Source organism: Chelonia mydas, chromosome 1, assembly GCF_015237465.2.
Source record: "Chelonia mydas isolate rCheMyd1 chromosome 1, rCheMyd1.pri.v2, whole genome shotgun sequence".
Classification (NCBI taxonomy): domain Eukaryota; kingdom Metazoa; phylum Chordata; order Testudines; family Cheloniidae; genus Chelonia; species Chelonia mydas.
The window spans coordinates 102,844,376-102,869,556 of NC_057849.1; the positions used below are offsets into that span (position 1 = coordinate 102,844,376).

General features: G+C 39.6%; 1 long non-coding RNA gene across 1 annotated transcript in view; it reads right to left on the reverse strand.

Moving 5' to 3' along the window:
• Window positions 1-2,702: 2,702 nt before the first annotated feature.
• Window positions 2,703-25,181, reverse strand: part of LOC122463756 — a 37,737-nt gene continuing 15,258 nt past the window's right edge. Inside the window, exons 2-3 of the long non-coding RNA XR_006287372.1 lie at window positions 4,594-4,696; window positions 2,703-3,628 (exon numbers count right to left, since the gene is read on the reverse strand). This is a non-coding gene — a long non-coding RNA (uncharacterized LOC122463756). The remainder of the gene's footprint in view (window positions 3,629-4,593; window positions 4,697-25,181) is intronic.

The window sequence follows — 25,181 nt, forward strand, 5'->3', positions numbered from 1 at the left end:
GATTTTAAAAAAAAGTATATAGAAGACAGTCAAACTTGAGAAAGTCCACAGAATCATAGGACTGGAAGGGACCTTGAGGGGTCATTTAGTCCAGTCCCCTGCACTTGTGGCAGGACTAACTATCTAGACCATCCCTGACAGGTGTTTGTCCAACCTGCTCTTAAAAATCTCCAATGATGGAGATTCCTCAACCTCCCAAGGCAATTTATTCCAATGCTTAACCACCCTGACAGTTAGGAAGTTTTTCCTAATGTCCAACCTTAACCTCCCTTACTGCACTTTAAGCCCATTGCTTCTTGTCCTCTCCTCAGAGGTTAAGAAAAACATTTTTTCTTCCTCCTCCTTCTAACAACTTTTTACATACTTGAAAACTGTTATCATGTCCCCTCTGAGTCTTCTCTTCTCCAGACTAAACAAACCCATTTTTTTCAATCCTCCCTCATAGGTCATGTTTTCTAGACCTTTAATCATTTTTGTTGCTCTCTCCAATTTGTTCACATCCTTCCTGAAATGTGGCACCCAGAACTGAACACAATACTCCAGTTGAGGCCTAATCAGAGTGGAAGAATTACTTCTTGGGTCTTGCTTACAAAACTCCTGCTAATAACAGCACAGAATGATATTTGCTTTTTTTTGCAAAAGCGTTACACTGTTGACTCATATTTAGCTTGTGGTCCACTATGACCCCCAGATCCCTTTCCGCAGTACTCGTTCCTAGGCAGGCATTTCTCAATTTGTATGTGTGCAACTGATTGTTTCTTTCTACATGGAGTGTTTTGCATTTGTTCTTATTGGATTTCATCCTTTTTACTTTAGACCATTTCTCCAGTTTGTCCAGATCATTTTGAATTTTAATCCTATCCTCCAAAGCACTTGCAGCCCCTTCCAGCTTGGTTTCATCTGCAAACTTTATAAGTGTACTCTGTATGCCATTATCTAAATAATTGATGAAGATATTGAACAGAACTGGAGCCAGATCTGATCCTTGCGGGACCCCACTCATTATGCCCTTCCAGCCTGATTGTGAACCACTGATAACTACTATATGGGAACAGTTTTCCAACCAGTTTTGCACCCACCTTATAGTAGCTCCCTCTAGGTTGAATTTCCCTAGTTTGTTTATGAGAAGGTCATGCAAGACAGTATCAAAAGCTTTACTAAAGTCAAGATATACCATGTCTACCGCTTTCCCCCCCATCCACAAGGCTTGTTACCCTGTCAAAGAAAGCTATCAGGTTGGTTTGACATGATTTGTTTTTGACATATCCATGCTGACTGTTACTTATTACCTTATTATTTTCTAGATGTTTGCAATTGATTGCTTACTTACGTGCTCCATTATCTTTCCAGGTACAGAAGTTAAGCTGACTGGTCTGTAATTTCCTGGGTTGTCCTTATTTCCCCTTGTATGAGCACTACATTTTCCCTTTTCCAGTCTTCTGTGCCATGCTGGCTGTTTTATTTTCCCAAAAGATGTCTGGGTAGTTGAAGTCCCCCATCACCACCAAGTCCTGTACTTTGAATGATTTTGTTTGTTGCTTTAAAAAAAGCCTCATCCACCTCTTCTTCCTGGTTTGGTGATCTGTAGTAAACTCCTACCATGTCATCACCCTTGTTTTTTAGCCCTTTTATCCTTACCCAGAGACTTTCAACAAGTCTGTTTCCTATTACACGTGTAACTCAAAATTCCACCTTCAGTGGAGTACACAATTTTACACAAGTATTTGTTTTCCTACCATGATGAAGAAAAAGGGAAAAGAAACATAATGAGAACACTGAAAGTCTTACAGTAGTTTGTTCCTCTTCAGAGTACATCTAGTTCAAGGGACTGGACTAGATAATCTGTTTAGCTCCCTTCCAGTCTTATATTTCTATTATTTCTATTCCCCCATTGCATTATTATTCATAAAGCACCATACACTGAGATGGGCCCAAGCTGAAAAGTTTGGGTCCAAGCCCAGTTTGAGAGTCTCCAATTTGGCAGGAGATGATCAGAGATGAATGGAAAGAAGAAATCTAGTCCATAAACACACACCACAATTTTTACAAACACACAATAGGCAGGATCCCTACACCAGGCAGATTACCATCTCAAAGCCCAACCCATAGCCTAATGAGATCAACTGGAGTTTTTCCATTGACTCCAATAGATTCTGTGTCAGTCCCTAATGAATGAACCACAAAGGTCACATTTCCCTCTGTAATTTGTTGACGAATGAATGGTTGGGGACCCACCCCCAACGACAATACGTGACAAAGCTGAATAAAGGGAAAATAAATTGACAAATGAAGTGGTAGGATGGAATCTCACTTGGTAAAATGAGTATTTCTTTTACTTTGTCCAAGAATTTGGCTTCTGTAAATTTTGTTATCAATGTCCATATAACTACCTTTTTTTTTTAAAGGTTCAAAGAAAATATAGGACCAAACCTACATTATTTTTCTGAAGATTCTTTTTGTTCTTATAAAGCTGGTCAGAAAATGGAATTTCCATCTCACAGGAATTTCCAACATTTGAAAATGGTTTATTCTTAATTGTGAGGAAAAGAAATTTCAAAATATTGCACGGAATGGAAGTGCTGAAATATTTCAATCTGGAAATGCTGAAATGACCTTATCAAAACATTTTGTTTCAATAACATCAAAACATAACAATATAAAATACAATATTAAAAAAAAATAATTACAAATTATACCATAATACAAAAGTAAAAAAGAAATGAGAAACTCAAAACAAAAGATATTCCATTTAATTTTCAATAGTTTCAAAAATTTTATAGAAAATGTTGAAATTGACACATTCTCACAAAACATTTCCATTTTGTTGAAACAGAATTATCCAATTGAAAAGTATTCCTTCAAGAAATGTACACCACTCCTAGTGACTTAACACTAGCAAATGGTGCTACAAATTCATTTTTGAACAACTGTGCCATAAGGATTCTCATTAGCTTTAATTTTTGTTTTTAAAATAACATTTAAAAAATAGAATAAGGCAAAATTATAGTGTATATAGTGTAGTAAGTAAGTAGTATAGTCATTAAATTGTTTATGAGCCCTCTAGTGGTACTCAGAGTGTTCTGTGTTTTTAGAAGCTGCAAGAAACCAGCATGTATGCAGCTAGTCCTTCCATATTTTTATATATTTAGTAAACACAATTATTTTGGACTCAGCTGTGCCCCTGTGGTTTCCTCATGTTGTTTTTATTTAGTAAAAAGCAAAAGGCATTAAAAAAACAGATTTTGTTTTTGTTATTTCAAACCACATCAAACATCCTATTACTCCTTTCTAGGACTCAGATTAGTTCACAGTTCTTCCCATAGTGCTCCCAGAGGGCAATAATTGACCAAAAATAAACATATTATTTATAACCACACTGTATACAGAGCATCATCACTGGTGATAGGCAGCACATCTTGCTTTGCATGGGATCTGAGTTCTAGTGCAAATCAAATGGGCCTTGGAACACAGCATGACCCTTTCAACTTTGTAGATGGAAGTCAGGTCTCCTCCTCCAGTAAAGGTGGCTGCCAAATTTCATGGTTTCCATTGGGGCTGAATCCAGGATGTTCTCAAGGAAGAAACATGTTCTGAGGGGCCAGGTGAAAGTGAAGCTGCAGGGCTGGGACTGTAGGGATTAACAGAGAGGAAAAGTGATTAAAAAACAGAACACGAAGCTACAGAGAAACAGAGGAATTTGGGAAGCAGGAAGAAGACTGATGGGAAATGTGGGGAGCAGAAGCCAGACTGAAGGGGGTTCAGAGAAATGTGGTGCAGCAGAGAAGGAGAATAAGATGGGTAGGAGACTGAGAAGGAATTGAGGGTCAAGGGAACAGAGAGAGTAGGTAAGAGACGGAGGACTTGTGGCACCTTAGAGACTAACCAATTTATTTGAGCATGAGCTTTCGTGAGCTACAAAGTGAGCTGTAGCTCACGAAAGCTCATGCTCAAATAAATTGGTTAGTCTCTAAGGTGCCACAAGTCCTCCTTTTTTTTTTGCGAATACAGACTAACACGGCTGTTACTCTGAAACCTGTCATTGGGTAAGAGACAGAAGACTGTGAGCGAGCATTGAGAAGGTTGAAAGTTGAGTACCTAGATATCCTGCCTAGACAGAGAGGGCGATAGAATGGCAGCTCACTACACTTGGAGGGATAAGAGAGGGAAAGATCCCCTTTAAAAAAATTTCCTTTGAAACTAGGGTGATCTCACAATTTCAAGATAATCATGCCTTTGACCCCTTCCTTGGTGTGCTGTACAAATGCCTATTCAGGTCTCAGGCCTTTAGTCTTCACCTGTCTGTGGGCAGGTACCAATGTCCCTCGTCTTTCCAGGTCAGGGTTTTAGGTTGCAGTTCCCTGCAGTTAACTGTGATTCTTCCCAGCAAGCAGATCTGAGTGAGTCCAGTCCCCAAGCTGTGCTCTCTCCAAGAGCTATGAACAATGTATTCCAGCAGTTATAAGTTAACACACAGCTCTTCCAAAGCAGAGTACATTTATACAGGATAAAAGCATACAGAGAAAACTTATAAATCAAAAAAAAAAAAAAAAAAAAAAGGGGAGGGGGGAGGATTTGTGCACACATTAAACATACCAGAAATAGCCCATCTTCTGCATGGGGCACTGGTAGGCCAAGTCCTTTCCATTTTTCAGCAAGACGTGGGGCTTCCCCTTGAACAAAAGGTCATGTCCATTTGCTAGATCAGAAAGAAGGCACTGAGAGGATTTAAATTCAACCTTTATATCCCCCAAACCTTTCCCTCTTAGCCCCTTAAAAACTGGTAAAACTCATTCATATTCCCCAGGTGGTCAGGCTTCAAAGGCTGGGTATCAACATAAGATTTTGCATTAACCTCAGAATTTAGCATTAATCACTCCCCTAGTGATTCCAGTCATTCTGCAGGAAACCCCACTCTCCAGTGGGCAAGGAACACACAAATTCACATCACCTATATTGGTTCAAAGGGGTATGAATATTGCACAGCTCATATTGTCAGGCCCAGGTCATTTTGATTGTTTTTGGTTTTGAGGTTTTCACACTTTAGAGATAAAATACTATATGGTTCCCACAGATAGTGCATGTGGTTGCAATATCTGTCACATGTGGATCTTAAATTTTCCCAGTAGTGAAAATATTTATGCCTCAGCAATGTACATTATAGAAATATCCTGCAGTTTCTTATCGCTATTGGTAGGTAATATATTTGATGTTACACCAATATGAATAAAGATTATTGTAGTATTTGATATTGTTTGAAATAAGAAACTTTGACTCCTCTCTATCCTTACATTTAAGATAATTATTAGAGCTGTCAATTAATCCAGTCAACTCAAGCAATTAACACAAAACAAATTAATTAGATTTAAAAAATAGACATGGTTAATTGCAGTTTTAATCATACTGTTAAACAGCAATAGAATACCAATTTAAATATTTTGAATGTTTCTCTACATTTTCAAATATATAGATTTCAGTTACAACACAGAATACAGTGTGCTCACTTTGTATTTTTATTACAAATATTTGCACTGTAAAAAACCCAAACAAAATACATTGTATTTCGGTTCACCTCATACAAGTACTGTTGTGCAATCTCTTTATCATGAAAGTGCAACTTACAAATATAGAAATTTGTTTTGTATATCTGCACTCAAAAATAAAACAAATGTAAAACTTTAGAGCTTACAAGTCCACTCAGTCTTACTTCTGGTTCAGCCAATCGCTAATGCAAACAAGTTTGTTTACATTTGAGGGACATACTGCTGTCTGCTTCTTATTTACAGTGTCACCTGAAAGTGAGAACAGGCATTTGCATGGCACTGTTGTAGCTGGCATTGCACGGTATTTACGTGCCAGATATGCTAAACATTTGTATGCTCCTGCATGCTTTGAATTCACTGTACATTTTGTATTCTGTGTTGTAATTGAAATCAAAATATTTGAAAATGTAGAAAAACATCCAAAAATATGTATACTAAATTTAAATTGGTATTCTATTATTGTTTAACTGTGTGATTAAAACTGTGATTAATCATGACTATTTTTTATTCTCATGAATAATTGTGATTATTTTTAAATTGTTTGACAGCCCTTATAATTATGAATATAACAATAACAACCAATATCATTTATGCAAATTTCAAAATTATGCTATACTCGAGACAAATAAGAGAAATCCTCTGCTCCAAAAAGCATACATAGCTAATGTTCTTGTCCATCATGCCCTCCTAGCTGATTGTCAGCAGAGTGTAAATCATACAGAAGAGAATGCAGGTTTGAAGCTTAAGGCCCAATTCTGATTCTATCCGCATTAGATGCAAAAGTGCCATTTACCTAGGCAAGAGCAGAATTGGGTCCTCCTCCTACAGTTAGATATAGGCACAATCCTATAGGACCTTACTCATATGAATAATCCTACTGAATTCAAAAGGAGTACTTGCAAAATTGAAAACATATCTCATAAGTAATAATTGTAGAATAGGTCATATTATTTTTTAAAAAAAATATTTTAAAATGTAGAGAGCTTGGAGTCTCGACACAGTGACGAATCTTGAAACACTAAGAAAGAACAGAAAGAGAAGAAGAACTTTTAAATCATTTCCCAGGATAATTGGAACATTCTGTATAAATATGATGCTCTTTTCTATTCTCACTACACTCTTAGAATTGTGCTGTAAGTGAATTCATTCAGATGCCAGTATCAGTTCTTGTTGTCGTCTTTGTCATGAGAATGAGATATCATATTTCTGAAGCCTGATCTATCATGTTCTAATTCTCTGCCAAATACAGTAGCATGAGAACAGAAAGTGGATAAGAGTAAATCCATTTTCATAAAAAAAGATTGTAAATGAGAAAAAATTGGCAAAATTAATCCATTCTGATGACAACTTTAGGACTGTAATGAGAACTGAAAATGGCACAAAATTCACCCAGTCCATGATAAAGATAATAATGAGAATAAGAAGTTCTATAAAAGGAGACAATTCTCATGAGACTTAAGATTCTATTGGTATGGCCTTCATCAGATGCCCTAATACAGAAGAGGATTCTTGAAGTTTTGTTGCCTTTTTTTAAAAAAAATAAAGGAGCAGCCACTTCAGTGTCTGCAAATTATGGTTTTCCAATATTTAGGGATCTGTCAGCATTTCCAGTATAAACCAATAATCCAGTGATATATGATGCATCCAAACATTTCCTACAGCATTACATTTCATACAGTAAGTGTCTATTTGGGAGAGATGTTTCCAGAAACTACAACCGAAAAATTGCCTAAATATGAGCAATTGGAATGCAAAAAGCAGCAGCAGCCATCAGAAGTTTCGAAGCATTGTTATACCTATATGATTTATAAAATCCCTGTTTTTCTTTTTGTAACGTGATGCCTTGCAGAACACTGAAAATATTGCGTTCAATCCTCATATGAGCCAGAACTGTGCTCTTTGCACCCAAGGACAGATGCAACATGACTTTATACCACCTCCCCAAACTTAGAACCAGCCATTGATCATGTGGGTCCCTGGGGCAAGCTGAGGTGATTTAAGGGATTGTCTAATGTGTACCAGTATGGAGAAGAGGGGAAGGGTTTATGTCATTGTAGTTCACTAGAACAGCACCAGAGCAGCACAAAAAGGGCTTAGCAAGGCTGGAGTCTGGCTCTAGACTTTAAAAACGTCTGGAAAAAACCCACAAACAAGCCCAAATAGAGGTTAAAAAAAATCAAGTGCAAAATAGATGGCAATATGTGTTATTCCTGGAAGTGTTAAAATTTAGGAGCCAAAGATTTAATGCACTTTCAGTTCTTACAAAATGCGTATGTGCATTCTTATTTGTAATGACAGTACAATGAACCAAGGCCCCATTGTGCTCAGCGTTGGAAGCAGGAGGAGACAAGAGTTGGAAGGGAGAGGAGTTGGAAGCAGCAGGAATGGGAGTGGAGAAGCCCAACACTAAACAAAAAGATGGTCCCTGGCCCAAGGAGTTTACAGTTTAAGTATAAGACAAGAGACAACAGATGAATACAGAAAAACAATGAGGAAAATGAGACAACATTGGTTAGCATGGCAGACTGTGGTGGTACACACCTGCAGCCTCACCGCGGTCAAGCTAGATGTGGGCATCACAGAAAAAGAGTTTTGAGGATGGTTTTGAAGAAGGATAAGGAGATAGATGTGCAGGTGCTTATGGGATATGCTATATATTCCTATTATATACTATATCCTGGGATATACTATACACACACACACTCCTACTATATATGAGGGACAGCATGAAGAAATCATGATGGTGCTTGCTTGAAAATTTAGCAAGTGGACAGTGGAGGCTGGCATCATGGGCCAAATGGAAACAGGAGTTGATGTCTCAATAGTAAATGTGAAATAACAGGTAGGGTGGGATAGGTTATGAAGGGCCTTAAAAGCAAAGGCAAGCAACTTTTGTCTGATGCAATGGAGAAGAGGGAGACAGTAGAGGGATTCAAAGAGAGGGATGACATGGGTGAAAATGATGGATTAGAAATATAATTTTATCAGCAGCAGAAAAGGGTGTTGCAGTAATTGACACAAGGATCATGAGAGCCTGAATTAGGGTTTTGGTTGTGTAGATAGATAGGAAAGCCTGTATCACAGAGATATCATGTAGAAAGAATTTTCAAGATTTAGATATAGCCTGGATGTGACAATCTGGAGAGAGGCCCAAGTAAAAAATGATGCCCAGGTTACAGGTCTGAGTGACAATCAGGATGATGGTGTTATCCAGAGACAGGGCATGAAGGAAAGGGAGCTGATGCGTGATCCTGTAAGAGACCAGATAATGTCCAGAGATGGGGAACTCAGAAACAGAGAGATCAGAGAAAGAGCAGTGCTTGGTGAAGACCAGCACAAGTGAATAGCCCTTTTGAAGACCAAGGCAAGTGAATGGTCCTTTCGGTATGTGGGAGAATTGAACCAGGACTGCTGGTCAAATGAAGACAAGAGGGTAAGGAATCATGGGCCTTCAGCATAGAAGCTAAAGTCAGAGAAGATGAATGTGAGAGATTATGAGGGGAAGAGAGAGAGAGAGCGAGATAGAGAGAGAGCCAGGAGTCGAAATCAGAGAGGAATGCCAATAGTGAGGAGTTGGGTAGACAGTAGATGACAGCAACGTGGAGGGGCAGAGGAGAGAACAGTTGGAAGGGGGAAGAGTTGGAAGCAGCAGGAATGGGAGAGGAGAAGCCCAACACCCGCACCCGGTCTTATCTAGGGCAGGGAGTGTGAGAAAAGAAGAGACCTCCAGAAGAGACAGCAGCTGCAGACAGTGTCAGATGAATGACTCCAGGTTTCCGTGAGATACGAATATGGATGGTTCTGATCTTTTTAGAAATGGAGTGGGTATTCTAGAAACAGCAAGAAAAGGGGAGGAAGAGGAGGGACATGAGGTTAGGAAGGGTGATATGAAAGGTGTGGGAAGAAGGCAGGGGGACTTAAAGTTGAGGCAAATGTCACCAGAAGAGAGGAGGCAAAGGAAGAAAACTTGCCAGTTTCTGGCCCAGTTCTTTTGGCCAGGGATTTATAAGGAGACAGCTAACTTTTGTGCTTCCTTCACCAACTACCAAAAGGTTATACCAAAGAGTATGGCACATGCACCCTTAGTTCCCCTGCCTTTAGAAGACACACCTTTCAAAAGGGTAGGATTTGACACTGGGACTTTTTTTTAAAAAAATATTTTCATTTCAGCTACCAAAAAGTGATGTAACTCTACTAGACATGCAAGTGTGATAGACTGAGAAACCTCCCTGCCACTAGGGAATTACAGTGGTCTTCACTTTCAGTCTTCACCAGTGAAAAGCACTCTGCTTTTTCAGTTTCCCACTGGAAGTCACCTCCTTTCTTCAGTGGACCCCGGGAAATTTCACATAGAGGAAAAAAGGGCCCCAATAATGTGACCTGTAGCACTATCGCATGTTGTCAACTTTCAATTGCTCTTATTCTTTACTGCAGATTTTTTGCTGGTACTCACAGCGCAGAAAGAACAAAAACTAAGAAAACTTGATAAAACAGAAATACTGGAAAGAGAGATTGAGAGAGAAAGGAATACATCCTGATTGTCTGAATGACCACTAAAGTTTTCTATTGGTTCCCTGCCAGCTGAATTAGCATAAAATACAAGTCATCCATTTATCTATGCCAGGACCCAGGGCAAACCAGGACCCAGAAATGTTAATCAATCATTAGATTATCAAAGTCAGAAAAAGAAATCCAACTACACTATTAAGAAAATGTCATACTTAGCCTAAATGATGCTTAAGGTACAGGATGAACCAGTAGCCAGAGGATAGGTAGATTAGATCCTACAGGCTGTAAATTACCTGCTAGAGCAAAATCTAAGGAAAATAAATCATATTCTCACTGTCCATGGAGATTGTGAAAATATCTTTAAAAAAAGGGGAAAGAGGCCTAAAAGGAGCGCAAGACTCAACTCCTATAGTTAGAAATGAAGAGGGAATATCTGGTAATTTAGAAACCATAATATGACACATATGAGGGACTATAGTAAGTATTCCAACTCTGTAGGGGTTGCACATTAATTACAAACATAAGAGCAGCCATACTGGGTCAGATCAATGATCCATCAAGCCCAGTATGCTGTCTTCCGACAGTGGTCAATGCCAGATGCTTCTGAGGGAATTAAGAGAACAGGAAAATCATCAAGTGATCATCCCCTGTTGTCCAATCCCAGCATCTGGCAATCTGAGGTTTAGGGACACCCAGGTCATGCATCCTTCACCTTCTTGGTTAATAGTCATTGATGGACCTATCTTCCATAAATGTATCTCATTCTTTTTGGAACCCAGTCATAATTTTGGCCTTCACAATATCTCCTGGCAATGAGTTTCACAGGTTGACTGTGTGTCATATGAAGAAGTACTTCCTTGTGTTTGTTTTAAACCTCTTGCCTGTTAATTTCAGAGGGTTAGCCCTGCTTCTTATGTTATATGAAGGGGTAAATAACACTCCCTTATTCACTTTCTCCTCTCCATTCATAATTTTATAGACCTGTAGCATATCCCTTCTTAGTCATCTCTTTTCTAAAATGAATAGTCTAAATCTTTTAAATCTCTCTTCATATGAAAGCTGTTCCATATCTCTAACCATTTATTTGCCCTTCTGTGTACCTTTTCCATTTCTAATATATCCTTTTTAAGACAGGGCAACCAGAACTACAAGCAGTATTCAAGGTGCAGCCATACCATGGATTTTTATAGTAGCATTATGATATTTACTGTTTTATTATCTATCCCTTTCTTTATGGTCCTTAACATTGTTAGTTTTTTCGACTGCCGCTGCACATTGAGCAGATGTTTTCAGAGAATTAACAACGACTCAAAGATCTGTTCCTTGAGTGGAAATAACTAATTTAGACCCTATCATTCTGTATGTATAGTTGGGATTATGTTTTCCAATGTGAATTACTTTGCAGTTATCAACATTGAATTTCATCTGCCATTTTGTTGCCCACTCACCAAGTTTTGTGAGATCCCTTTGTAACTCTTCATAGTTTGCTTTGGACGTAACCATCTTGAGTAAATTTTGCATCATCTACAAACTTTGCTTCCGTACTGTTTACCCCTTTTTCCACATTATTTATGAATATGTTGAACAGTATGGGTCCCAGTACAGCTCCCTGGGGAACACTACTGTTTACCTCTCTCCATTCTGAAAACTGACCATTTATTCCAACCCTTTGGTTCCTGTCTTTTAACCAGTTACTCATCCATGAGAGGACCTTTTCTCTTCTCCCTTGACTCCTTACTTTGCTTAAGAGCCTTGGTGAGAGACCTTGTCAAAGGCATTCTGAAAGGCCAAGTATATTATATTCACTGGCTCACTACTTGTCCACATGGTTGTTGATCCCCTCAAAGAATTCAAATGAATTGGTGAGGCATAATTTCCCTTTATAGAAGTCATGTGACTTCCCCAACACATTGTGCTCATCTGTGTGTGTGATAACTCTGTTCTTTACTATAGTTTCAATCTGTTTATCTGGTACTGAAATTAGGGTTACTGGCCTGGAATTGCAAAGATAGCCTCTGTACCCTTTTAAAAAAAATGGTATCACATTAGCTACCCTCCAGTCATCCAGTACAGGAGATGATTTAAGTGATAGGTTACACACCCTAGTTTGTAGTTTTGCAATTTCATATTTGAGTTCCTTCAGAACTCTTGGGTGAATACCATCTGTTCCTGATGACATATTACTGCTTAATTTATCAAATTTGCTCCAAAATCCCTTCTATTGACATCAGTCTGGGACAGTTCCTCAGATTTGTCACCTAAAAAGAATGGCTAGCTAGGGGAATCTCCTCATATCGTTTGCAGTGAAGACTAATGCAAAGAATTAATTCAGCTTTTCCACAGTGCTCCGTTAGTGGAAGCCCTGGATGATTGAGCTGCTGATTGTTTGGCAGGCTTCCTTATGTGCTTAAATAGATTTTTGCTGTTAATTTTTGTGTATTTTCTTAGTTGCTCTTCAAATTCTTTTTTGGCCTGCCTAATTATACTTTTACACTTGAATTGCCAGAATTTATGCTCCTTTCTATTTTCCTCAGTAGGATGTGACTTTGAAATTTAACTCTCGTTTTTACTCTCTTATTTAGCCATGGGGGCATTTTTTTTGGCCCTCTTCCTATTTTTTTTTAATTTGAGGTATACATTTAATTTGAGCCTCTGTTATGGTATTTTTTAAAAGTTTCCGAAAAGCTTGCAAGCATTTCACTCTTGTGACTATACCTTTTATTTTCCATTTAACTAGCTTCCTCATTTCTGTTTAGTTCCCCTTTTTTAAGTTAAATGCTATGTGGTGGTCTTCTTTTGCATTTTCCCCTCCTCCCCACAAGGATTTAATTACATTACAGTCACTATTACTAAGTTGTTCAGCTATATTCACCTCTTGGATCAGTTCCTGTGCTCCACTGTGGACTAATTCAAGAATTGCCTCTCTCCTTGTGGATTCCAGAACTAACTGCTCTAAGAAGCAGTCATTAAAGATATCTAGAAACTTTATCTCTGCATCCCATCCTGAGGTGACATGGATCTAGTGAATAAGGTGATAATTGAAATCCCCCATTATTATTGCATTTTCAATTTTTACAGCCTCTCTAATCTACCTGAGCATTTCAGTCACCATTATCATCATCCTAGTTAGATGGTTGGTGGTATATTCCTACTACTATATTCTTAATATTCCATCATGAATTTCTATTCATAGACATTTTATGATACAGATTGATTAATTTAAGATTTTTACTGTATTTGTCGCTATGCTTTCTTTCACATATAGTGACACTCCCCCACCAGCACAACCTACTCTGCCATATTCTGTACCCTGATTTTACCATGTTGCACTGATTATCATTCTTCTGCCAAGTTTCTGTTATGCCTATTATATCAATATCCTAATTTAATACCAGCCACTCAAGTTCACCCATCTTAGTATTTAAATTCACCCATGTTAGTAAGGGAGATAGCTTCTGTGGATAGAGATCCTGAGAGGAGGAACAGTACAAGTAGTCATCCCTGGGGAGAAAGCACAGGCTGGAGTTCAGGTAGTCAAGTATTTTGGAATTACTTTTTTTGTTTTTTAATAAAAACTGGACCCCAGGAGGGGTGACTCTTTAACCCACTTTTTACAGAGTATCTTTTGTTTGGAACTGAACTGGTGTTCTACTTCTAAATGTTTTACAGAAAAGGATGGCATGGCATCTGTTTCTCCTCTCACACTAGTATACATCAGGAGAAACTCAATGGAGTTTAGGTGAGAGGAGAATTAGATCTAAGGTCCCTGCTCTAAGAGTTTACAATCTAAATAGACAAAGAGCTGGGGGTGAAGAAAGAAAGAAAAGCAATATGATTGAATGGTGAAATGAACCAGCTTTTTATAGTTTCTTGTAACTGGACTTTTAATGCGTAATTTGTTCACTAGCTTAAGTTATTGGGGGAGTGAGCAAAGTGAGACATATTTCAAAGGTCTTTCCGAAGAGGTTCATTTTATGCAGAACTGATCAAAAAGCAAGACTTGTCAATTTATCCTGAATCAGGATAAAAAGTTGAAATATCTAAAACTTTCCATAGAAAGAGTTCAAAAATGTTGATCCAGAAGTGTCAAAACATTTTGTTTCAGGGTTGATGTTAATCTTGCATCTGTCTGAGCCTTGGTAGTGCCTCATGAGAGTTGTCGTTCCAGGTCTTTCATCCATCATTCTCCTCTCTGAACCTTGTCTGTGGCCAGAGTACATCTCCTATGATTTTCTAAGGCAGATCAGCCATAGGGAAAGACTATGGTACATAATGGGAGATATATTTGGGCCAGACAATATGGCTCATAGGAAAAATATGAATGGGCACTTGAAGGACCTGGAACTCCTGTGAAGCACCATGACAGTCCAGGCAGATGCTCAGATAAAAGAGTCAACCTGAAATGAAACGGCTTGATTTGGCTCAACCTGAAAAAAAATTAGTTTCATAGAATCAAAGAATATTAGGGTTGGAAGAGACCTCAAGAAGTCACCTAATCCAACCCCCTTCCCAAAGCAGGACCAACCCCAGCTGGGGCTTTGTCAAGCTGGGCCTTAAAAACTCCCAAGGATGGAGATTCCACCACCTCCCTAGCTAACCCATTCTAGTGCTTCACTGCCTTCCTAGTGAAATAGTTTTTCCTAATATCCAACCTAGACCTATCCCACTTGTTTCCATTTTCCCACATGTTTCCTTGTTTCCATTTTCCTGACTGAAAATTTTGATTAAACCCCATTTTTAAATGGAAAATTGTTTAATTTCAAAATGTTTTCATTGGACCTACTTTTAAAGAAAGGCTGGTGGATCTGGGAAGAAGGATAAAGGAGTTTGAGGCACAAGTGGTGTTCTCGTCCATCCTCTCCATGGAAGGAAAAGGCCGGGGTAGGGACCGTCAAATTGTGGAAGTCAACGAATGGCTACGCAGGTGGTGTCGGAGAGAAGGCTTTGGATTCTTTGACCATGGGATGGTGTTCCATGAAGGAGGAGTGCTGGGCATAGATGGGCTCCACCTAACGAAGAGAGGGAAGAGCATCCTTGCGAGCAGGCTGGCTAGCCTAGTGAGGAAGGCTTTAAACTAGGTTCACCGGGGGAAGGAGACCAAAGCCCTGAGGTAAGTGGGCAAGCAGGATACCAGGAGGAAGCACAGGCAGGAACGTCTGTGAGGGGAGGGCTCCTACCTCACACTGAGAATGAGGGGTGATCAGCAGGTTATCTAAAGTGCCTATATACAAATGCACAAAGCCTTGGAAACAAGCAGGGAGAACTGGAGGTCCTGGTGAAGGCAAGGAATTATGACGTGATTGGAATAACAGAGACTTGGTGGGATAACTCACATGACTAGAGTACTGTCATGGATGGTTATAAACTGTTCAGGAAGGACAGGCAGGGCAGAAAAGGTGGGGGAGTAGCACTGTATGTAAGGGAGCAGTATGACTGCTCAGAGCTCCGGTATGAAACTGCAGAAAAACCTGAGTGTCTCTGGATTAAGTTTAGAAGTGCGAGCAACAAGAGTGATGTAGTGGTCTATAGCAGACTCCCACCACCAGACCAGGGGGATGAGGTGGATGAGGCTTTCTTCCGGCAACTCGCAGAAACTACTAGATCACACGCCCTGGTTCTCATGGGCAACTTCAATCACCCTGATATCTGCTGGGAGAGCACTACAGCGGTGCACAGATAATCCAGGAAGTTTTTGGAAAATGTAGGGGACAATTTCCTGGTGCAAGTGCTGGAGGAGCCAACTAGCAGGAGAGCTTTTCTTGACCTGCTGCTCACAAACTGGGAAGAATTAGTAGGAGAAGCAAAAGTGGATGGGAATCTGGGAGGCAGTGACCATGAGTTGGTCGAGTTGAGGATCCTGACACAGGGAAGAAAGGTAAGCAGCAGAATATGGACCCTGAACTTCAGGAAAGCAGACTTCGACTCCCTCAGGGAACTGATGGGTAGGATCCCCTGGGGGACTAACATGAAGGGGACAGGAGTCCAGGAGAGCTGGCTGTATTTCAAAGAATCCCTATTGAGGTTACAGGGACAAACCATCCCGATGTGTCGAAAGAATAGTAAATATGGCAGGCGACCAGCTTGGCTTAACAGTGAAATCCTTGCGGATCTTAAACATAAAAAAGAAGCTTACAAGATGTGGAAGATTGGACAAATGACCAGGGAAGAGTATAAAAATGTTGCTCGGGCATGTAGGAATGAAATCAAGAGGGCCAAATCGCACCTGGAGCTGCAGCTAGCAAGAGATGTTAAGAGTAACAAGAAGGGTTTTTTTCAGGTATGTTGGCAACAAGAAGAAAGCCAAGGAAAGTGTGGGCCCCTTACTGAATGAGGGAGGCAACCTAGTGACAGAGGATGTGGAAAAAGATAATGTACTCAATGCTTTTTTTGCCTCTGTCTTCACGAACAAGATCAGCTCCCAGACTGCTGCGCTGGGCAACACAGCATGGGGAGTAGGTGGCCAGCCCTCTGTGGAGAAAGAAGTGGTTCGGGACTATTTAGAAAAGCTGGACGAGCACAAGTTTATGGGGCTGGTTGCGCTGCATCCGAGAGTGCTAAGGGAGTTGGCGGATGTGATTGCAGAGCCATTGGCCATTATCTTTGAAAACTCATGGCGATCGGGGGAAGTCCCGGACGACTGGAAAAAGGCTAATGTAGTGCCCATCTTTAAAAAAGGGAAGGAGGAGGATCCTGGGAACTACAGGCCAGTCAGCCTCACCTCAGTCCCCAGAAAAATCATGGAGCAGGTCCTCAAGGAATCAATCCTGAAGCACTTACACGAGAGGAAAGTGATCAGGAACAGTCAGCATGGATTCACCAAGGAAGGTCATGCCTGACTAATCTAATCGCCTTCTATGATGCGATTACTGGTTCTGTGGATGAAGGGAAAGCAGTGGATGTATTGTTTCTTGACTTTAGCAAAGCTTTTGACACGGTCTCCCACAGTATTCTTGTCAGCAAGTTAAAGAAGTATGGGCTGGATGAATGCACTATAAAGGTGGGTAGAAAGTTGGCTAGATTGTCAGGCTCAACGGGTAGTGATCAATGGCTCCATGTCTGGATGGCAGCCGGTATCAAGTGGAGTGCCCCAAGGGTCGGTACTGGGGCCAGTTTTGTTCAATATCTTCATAAATGATCTGGAGGATGGTGTGGATTGCACTCTCAGCAAATTTGCGGATGATACTAAACTAGGAGGAGTGGTAGATACGTTTGCAGGTAGGGATAGCATACAGAGGGACCTAGACAAATTGGAGGGTTGGGCCAAAAGAAATCTGATGAGGTTCAACAAGGATAAGTGCAGGGTCCTGCACTTAGGACGGAAGAATCCAATGCACCGCTACAGACTAGGGACCGAATGGCTAGGCAGCAGTTCTGCGGAAAAGGACCTAGGGGTGACAGTGGACGAGAAGCTGAATATGAGTCAACAGTGTGCCCTTGTTGCCAAGAAGGCCAGTGGCATTTTGGGATGTATAAGTAGGGGCATAGCCAGCAGATCGAGGGACGTGATCATTCTCCTCTATTCGACATTGGTGAGGCCTCATCTGGAGTACTGTGTCCAGTTTTGGGCCCCACACTACAAGAAGGATGTGGATAAATTGGAGAGAGTCCAGCGAAGGGCAACAAAAATGATTGGGGGACTGGAACACATGACTTATGAGGAGAGGCTGAGGGAACTGGGATTGTTTAGTCTGCAGAAGAGAAGAATGAGGGGGGATTTGATAGCTGCTTTCAACTACCTGAAAGGGGGTTCCAAAGAGGATGGTTCTAGACTATTCTCAGTGGTAGAAGATGACAGGACAAGGAGTAATGGTCTCAAGTTGCAGTGGGGGAGGTTTAGGTTGGATATTAGGAAAAACTTTTTCACTAGGAGGGTGGTAAAACACTGGAATGGGTTACCTAGGGAAGTGGTGGAATCTCCTTCCTTAGAAGTTTTTAAGGTCAGGCTTGATAAAGCCCTGGCTGGGATGATTTAATTGGGGATTGGTCCTGCTTTGAGCAGGGGGTTGGACTAGATGAGCTCCTGAGGTCCCTTCCAACCCTGATATTCTATGATTCTATGACTCTATGAAAAAGCTGTGGAAGCACGCAAGGGCTTGTCTACACAGTGCATTAATCCGCACCTGAGGGGTGTAAATTCTAGCTCATACTAGTGTGTCATGCACTAACTGGCCAGTATTGGGCCTCGTTGGCATGCACTAAAAATTCCATTGAGCACATGAATGTAGTCCTGTTTCAAACTGTTATATGCAGTAGGGAACTACTAGTGCATGCACTAGACACTCCTCTGGTGCAGACTAATGAACCGTGAAGACAAGCCCCTGATTATATCAGGAAGAATGTCTAAGGGGTATTATCTGCAGGGAAAGAAGCCTGGAAATGAGAGACTGAAAGGATGAGAAGGAGGTAATTCGTTATGCGATTTGAAGAAAGTGAAGGGAGAAAAGAGAGCTGTAGGCAGGGAAGGGAATTGAGAGCTGGGCTGGGGCGTGGTTGTGCAGAATCTTCAGGACAAGGGGATAAAATTTTAACCAGCTAGTGAAGGAAGACAGTAAAGTGATCTGAGGATGGACTGGATGTAATCAAAGCAATAGGCAAAACAGAAGATTTTTGTGGCATTTTAAGCAGATTGAATGGTGGGATTTAATGGTGTTATCTGGGATGCCAAAAAGAGAAAAATAATTGAGGAGAGAAGTAATCAGGCTCAGCCTGAAGAAGGGTAGTTAGTAGGCAAAGGAAAGGAAAGGACTGATATAGGATGAAGAGTAAGGATTTAGTAGAACTGGTCAAATGTTGACCCTTTGGAGTGGGGGATGGCAGAAATTTTTTTTCTTAACCAACAATGATTTTAAAAAACAAAGTATAGAATGTAAGTGATAGCGTGATGTAGAAAGAGAAGTCAAAACACTATGGTTTGAGCCCATGGGGCAGTAGAATTGCCTAAAATGATCAAAAGTGGGGAGGGTATAAGAGGAATTTAGTTTTCATCATGCTCAGTTTGAGCTGGTGGCAAGTCATCCAGGAAGAAATGTCAGAGAAACAGTAAGAGATGCAAATCTAAATGTGGAGGAAAAGATTAGGAGTTAAGTAGATTTGAGACTCAACAGTGTATAGGTCAGAGATGAAGCCATGCAATTGGATTAGATTGCCTGGGATAACATGTAGCAGAAAAGGGTCTTGAGGGTCACCAGCAAAGAGTGGAAAGGAGTCGAGGACAAAGCCCCAAAGATATTCTGAGGGAGTGGTGGAAGAGGTACGAAAGCATCAGGAAAGTACATTATTTGATGAAGAGGAAGAAGAGTAACCAAAACTATCTTGCTAAAATAGAAGAACTGACTGTATAATTATTGTGCACAGTTTGCAATAATCAAAGGCATTAATTAAAAAAGTTACAATATAGAGAAATGTTGGACCATGTTCAAACAGAAAAATAGGATAATGCCAAATTATCTGTAGCAATTAAAAAGATAATTGTATATATAGTGAACCCAGTTGAAAACCCTAATCAGTAATATCATGGTATCCTCTTCAAACATTCTCTACAATTCTCTGTAAAGTGTAGATACATAGGCTATGTATTTAATTATATCTGAGCAAGGGTAACTTAATATTAAGAGCTGGGTGGAATTGATTAATACACTTTTGTTAACATACAGGCAAAATCCTCCACAGATTTGCCTAATGATTTTGCAACCGAAATATTTCTAAGTTTATTAGAATAAAAATAGTTCATCAAATAAAAGGAAGTTTTTCTTCACTCAGCACACAGTCGACCTGTGGAACTCCTTGCCTGAGGAGGTTGTGAAGGCTAGGATTATAACAGGGTTTAAAAGAAAACTGGATAAATCCATGGACGTTAAGTCCATTAATGGTTATTAGCCAGAATGGATAAGGAATGGTGTCCCTAGCCTCTGTGTCAGAGGGTGGAGATGAATGGCAGGAGACAGATCACTAGATCATTACCTGTTAGGTTCACTCCCTCTGGGGCTCCTGGCATTGACCACTGTTGGCAGACAGATACTGGGCTGGATGGACCTTTGGTCTGACCCAGTATGGCCATTCTTATGTTCTTATATTCTAAGGGAGACTGAAAAGGATTATCACGGAAACATAAAAAATGTAGAGCAACATTTTTGTGCAAAGAAGGCCCCAAACTGACTTTAAAATGTTGCAGGTCATCACACCGCAGGGAAAAATGTACCATGCAAGACCAATAGTCTCTTAGGTCCACACCAATTTTGAGGACTTGGTGATCCTGGGCTGTGGCAGAGCAAAGACAATTTTCTGGATACACCAGGCAAAACTACATGTTGGAAAGACCAGAACTGGACTATCCAGCCTGTACGAGAGTTCATAGTCCAACTGCAAAGAAATATGGTTGGTAGAGGCTGAAATATATGAAATCCTACATCCACAATATTTTTGCATATAGAAATGCCCTCTTATTTGGACCTCACTCTAATCCCTGGGTTTGGTTTTTAGCTACTTTAAGTAAGTAGTCTTGAACACAAAAAACTCTGAAGAAACCTCATGGTTATTGTCATAAACTATGTGTGTGGGGGCAGGAACGGAGGATAATTTATTTAGTAAATGGAAGCATAGACTCCAAAGCATAATTATACAGCAAGAGGTCTATGGCCATGGAATACATTGGGCTCCGACTGTATCATGAGTCTAATTTTCTGGAGCAGAGTACCAAAAGTCTTGACTAGTGATCAGTCAACTTCAAGTGAGTCAGAGGCTCAGCTGAAATAAATGTACAGAATTTCAGATGGTTATCCAAAGCCCAACAAAACAACTTTACAGTGAAAAGTCAGACTCTAAATCTTGAAAGAACAGACTTTCTAATGAAATGTCCAGTGTTTGCTGGTTTCAGATTATCCAAAAAGTGGAAGAACAATGACTGTTCTCAGAATATGCATGCACCTTTGGTTTCAACTCAACACCATGAAATGCAGAAGTGAGCCAAATTATTAACAAACGTTATTCAAATTCCAAAACCACTTTAGTTTGGGCTCAAATTTATTTATTTTGGAGTTTTGGATGATGTTTTGGTTTGCTTCTTATTTAATCTCAACTGGTTCGCCCCAAACCACTTTATTATTGATACCACCCTTCCATATACACACACACACATGCACACACATATTTTAACTTTGAGCATATGCTTAAAAGTCCCATTGCATAAATATATTTCTGAATCAGGAACTACAACGTAAAAGTTCATAAATATGTTCTATCAGGTCATTATATAGCACTTTTAATAGTTCATAACTATGGGGCAAATTCTTCACTCACTTACTCCCATGCACCCCACTGACTAGGTTAACTTTGAGTAGGTCAATGTTTATGACGGTGCGTAGAATACAGACACTGCACAGCCAGCTAGCATTGCTATAAATAGTATGTAGACTGTGAGGCGCTACTCATGTGAGTAGAGTAGAGACACCCCAGAACCCTAGGGTATATATCCTACATGGCTCCCTATATGCCCAAGTAGCGCCTTCAACATCTACACTGCCAAAGCCTTTCACTACCGCATGTAACTACACATTGCACTGTGGACACAGCCTGCATTTCATTGTGACATGTAGCTACATGTATTCTACATGCTGCCTTAATGTTAAATTAAGTTAAGTTGAACTTGTTGTAAAAGTATAGTCCATATGACATTCACATTAAACCGAGTTCATCGTGATTTCAGTTCTTATAATACTAACAATTAATAAGCATTAGGTCATGATTTTAAATTGTAACAAAAATGAAAAGAAAGTGAACATGCATCAAAGAGAGAGAGAGAGAGAGACTGCAATACTAACTGACAAAAGTGTTGATGTACTGATATATTGTAGGTATTTCAGGTATGTGCATGATGTTATATACCATATGTTTTGCTGCTATCCTTCATACAAAATAATGGACAGTTTGACATAATCTTTGACATGCTCTGCTTATGTGTGTATTTCACATTTAAACATATTTGTCTGTTGATATACAAAATTCCTTAGTGAACGATAGTCCATATTTATTATTCGTTATGTCTACTGTATATTAGGGATGTAAAATCTGTTAATCTTACTTGTTCAAAGCTGATTTTTGAAAAAAGTTTTTGTTTTATCTAATTATCTAATAAATTAATACAACAAGAGAGCTCATTAAATTCAGAGCAAGGAAGAGGAAAAAGGTGTCACTAGAACTTAATTAGCAGGATACAAAGAAACCAATTAACACCTATGTCTCAAGAAGAGAAAAACTTTTTCGTGTGCCATAGTCAAAAAATAAATTCACAGCTGGTTACACATATTTAAGTGGCATGCAGCTAAATTTAATTCTTGTGTTGATATTAAGGTCAAAGGATCATGTAAGGGAAAAAACAACTTTCCTGGGCTAGCAATTGTGGTTCGATTTTATTACTATGAACACCGTCTGTTTAGGTATTCAGATTAACAGCAGTGTAGTTATGGAAAAATACGCTACAGAAATGGCTCAGAATGATATAATCTCTTTCTACCAGATGCACCACACTAATTTGTGCCAATAATAATTTTAAATATATAATTTGTAATTAGCACCTCTGCTAAGCAAACAGTTATTTTCTTTAAAAGATAATAAAGGAACTGCTAAAAGTAAGATCCTTCTTAAATATAGATGTTGCTATTTTTTCTCTATTTGGGGTTATGGCAACAAAGGTGCAAAGGCCATTGGATTTAAAGTAGCATAGTAAACCATATATAAGCATATAGGATGAAAATGATTTTTTAAATTATTATTATTTATGGGGACATTAATCAGTCGATTTAGGCTTCAAAATATAATTTCTTCAAACAATATGTCTACACAGCCACAGAGGCTCTTAGGGCTCAGGCTGCAGGGCTGTTTCATTGCTGTGTAGACTTCCAGGCTTGCGCTGGAGACCGAGCTCTGGGACCTTCCCACCTCGCAGTGTCCTACAGTCTGGGCTCCAGCCTGAGCCTTACACAGAAATGAAACAGCCCTGCAGCCCAAGCCCCATGAGACTGAGTCAGCTGGCATGGGCCAGCTGCAGGAGTCTAGTTGCCATGTAGACATACCCAAAGAAAGATAAATCTTGAGCAGCATTCCAGTATGTATATATGTGTTATGTTTATATAGTTATTAGAGTTAAATATTCTGCTCTTTGTTACTCCCATTAATCCCACTGAGATAGGGTTGCACTGGTGTAACTGAGGGTAGATTGGGGGGCCTGAGTATCTAAAGGGATTTACCAATTTTAAGAAAACACTAGATACATCTTAGGCAGTATCTCTACTCCAATCACAGAAAATTCCAATTAAATCAAACTTGTAAATTACCTGATAGCGTCAAGCAACATAAGCATGAAATGGGGTTGCACTGGCATAACTGAGGGTAGATTGGGAGAACGGTCAGTTTTTCAACAAAAAAATTGAACCAGAATTATTTGCCAATTTTTTTTCATGGAGAAAAAAAATGTCCCAATAAGCTCTACTTATATAATAAATTTCATTATATATATTTTTGTTAATGTTTGTTTTCTATCTGCATGGAATTTTCTATTTATTTCTCAGTTTTAAAATTTGAGCAATGTCCCTTAACCCTTGAGCTATGGGTTGTTGAAAAGAACTACATTTTTAACAGTCTGCATCTGAAACAGCAGAGGTTTAAAACATTGCATGAGCAAAAAATCATTAGGAATCAATGCCTTTACTTGGTTTAGTGGAGAGCTGTGCGGGATAAGTAAAATGGTTGAAAAGTCAATGTGCAGATTTTTTGCATCCTTCCCCTGAAGTTTGTTGAAGTCAAGGGCTGTCAAGCATGACAATCTGACAATGGAGTTCTAGATTCCGACTCTCCAAATGTATCCAAAAAGTTAAGAATAATTGAACAAATAATTGTTGCGTAAACAGTTCTATATCCTTGTGGTGCCAAAGAGGGCAATTTAAAACCAGAAGCCTACTGTGATGCTTCCCAAGAGTATCCAGGGTTCTGAGGCACCTCACTACCACCTATCTTTAATATGCAGAAGCTTTGTCTGTGCCTGATATGGTCAGCTCCCCAGTCCCATTGGCTGCAGGTTAGAGATAGGCACACTCCTGCCCTTCAGCCTTCTGGACATCTCTCTAGCATCTCCAGGTGCTATTCCACTGGATATTTGCAGGATTCACCAATTCACAGCTTCCAAAGAAGCAGCACATACCAGTTCCACTTCATATCACTGCTCCACTTAACTCACAACACTTTGATTTGTTTATAGTGAAATAAAATATAAGTTAGCATAGAGATTCAAGTAATAGCAAGTAAAAATATTGGAAACAAATAATTACATATAAAATAAAATCATAACACACCTTCTGGAGTCTAGACTTAATTAACAACATACTCTCATGTCTACTAGAGTAATGTTCACCCAAAATCCTTTTCAGCCAAGCTGATGTTACATTTCTTTCCTGAGACATGTGTGCTGTTAGCCTCATAGATTCCTACACCAAAAGGGATCATTTTGGTTATCTAGTCCTACCTCCTTCATAACAAAGGCCATAGAATGTCCTCCAAATACTTCCTAGAGCAGATCTTTTAGAAAAACATCCAATTTTGATTTAAAAATTGTCTGGGATGGAGAATTGACCTTGACCTTTGATAAATTGTTCCAATGGATAATTACACTCACTGTCAAAAATTTATGCTTTATTTTCAGTCTGAATTTGTCTAGCTTCAACTTCCAGCCATTGAATTGTGTTATATGCTTATTTGCTAGATTGAAGAGCCCATTATTAAATATTTGTTCCCCATGTAGATACTTATAGACTAATCAAGTCACTGCTAAACTTCTTTTTGTTAAATTAAAAAGATAGACTCAAATTACTCAGTTATACTACACTAGAATACAAGACCTGAGGCACAATCATGGCTGGTGCAGGTCAGCTGACTCGGACTTGCAGTGCTCAGGCTGTAGGGCTAAAAATTGCTGTGTAGATGTTCAGGCTCTGGCTGGAGCCCAAATTCTGGAACCCAAGCAGGGGGTTGGACTAGATGACCTCCTGATGTCTCTTCCAACCCTAATCTTCTCTGATTCTATGAGCCTCACAGGGGAAAGGGTCCCAGAGCCTGGATGCCAGCTTGAGTCTGAATGTCTACACA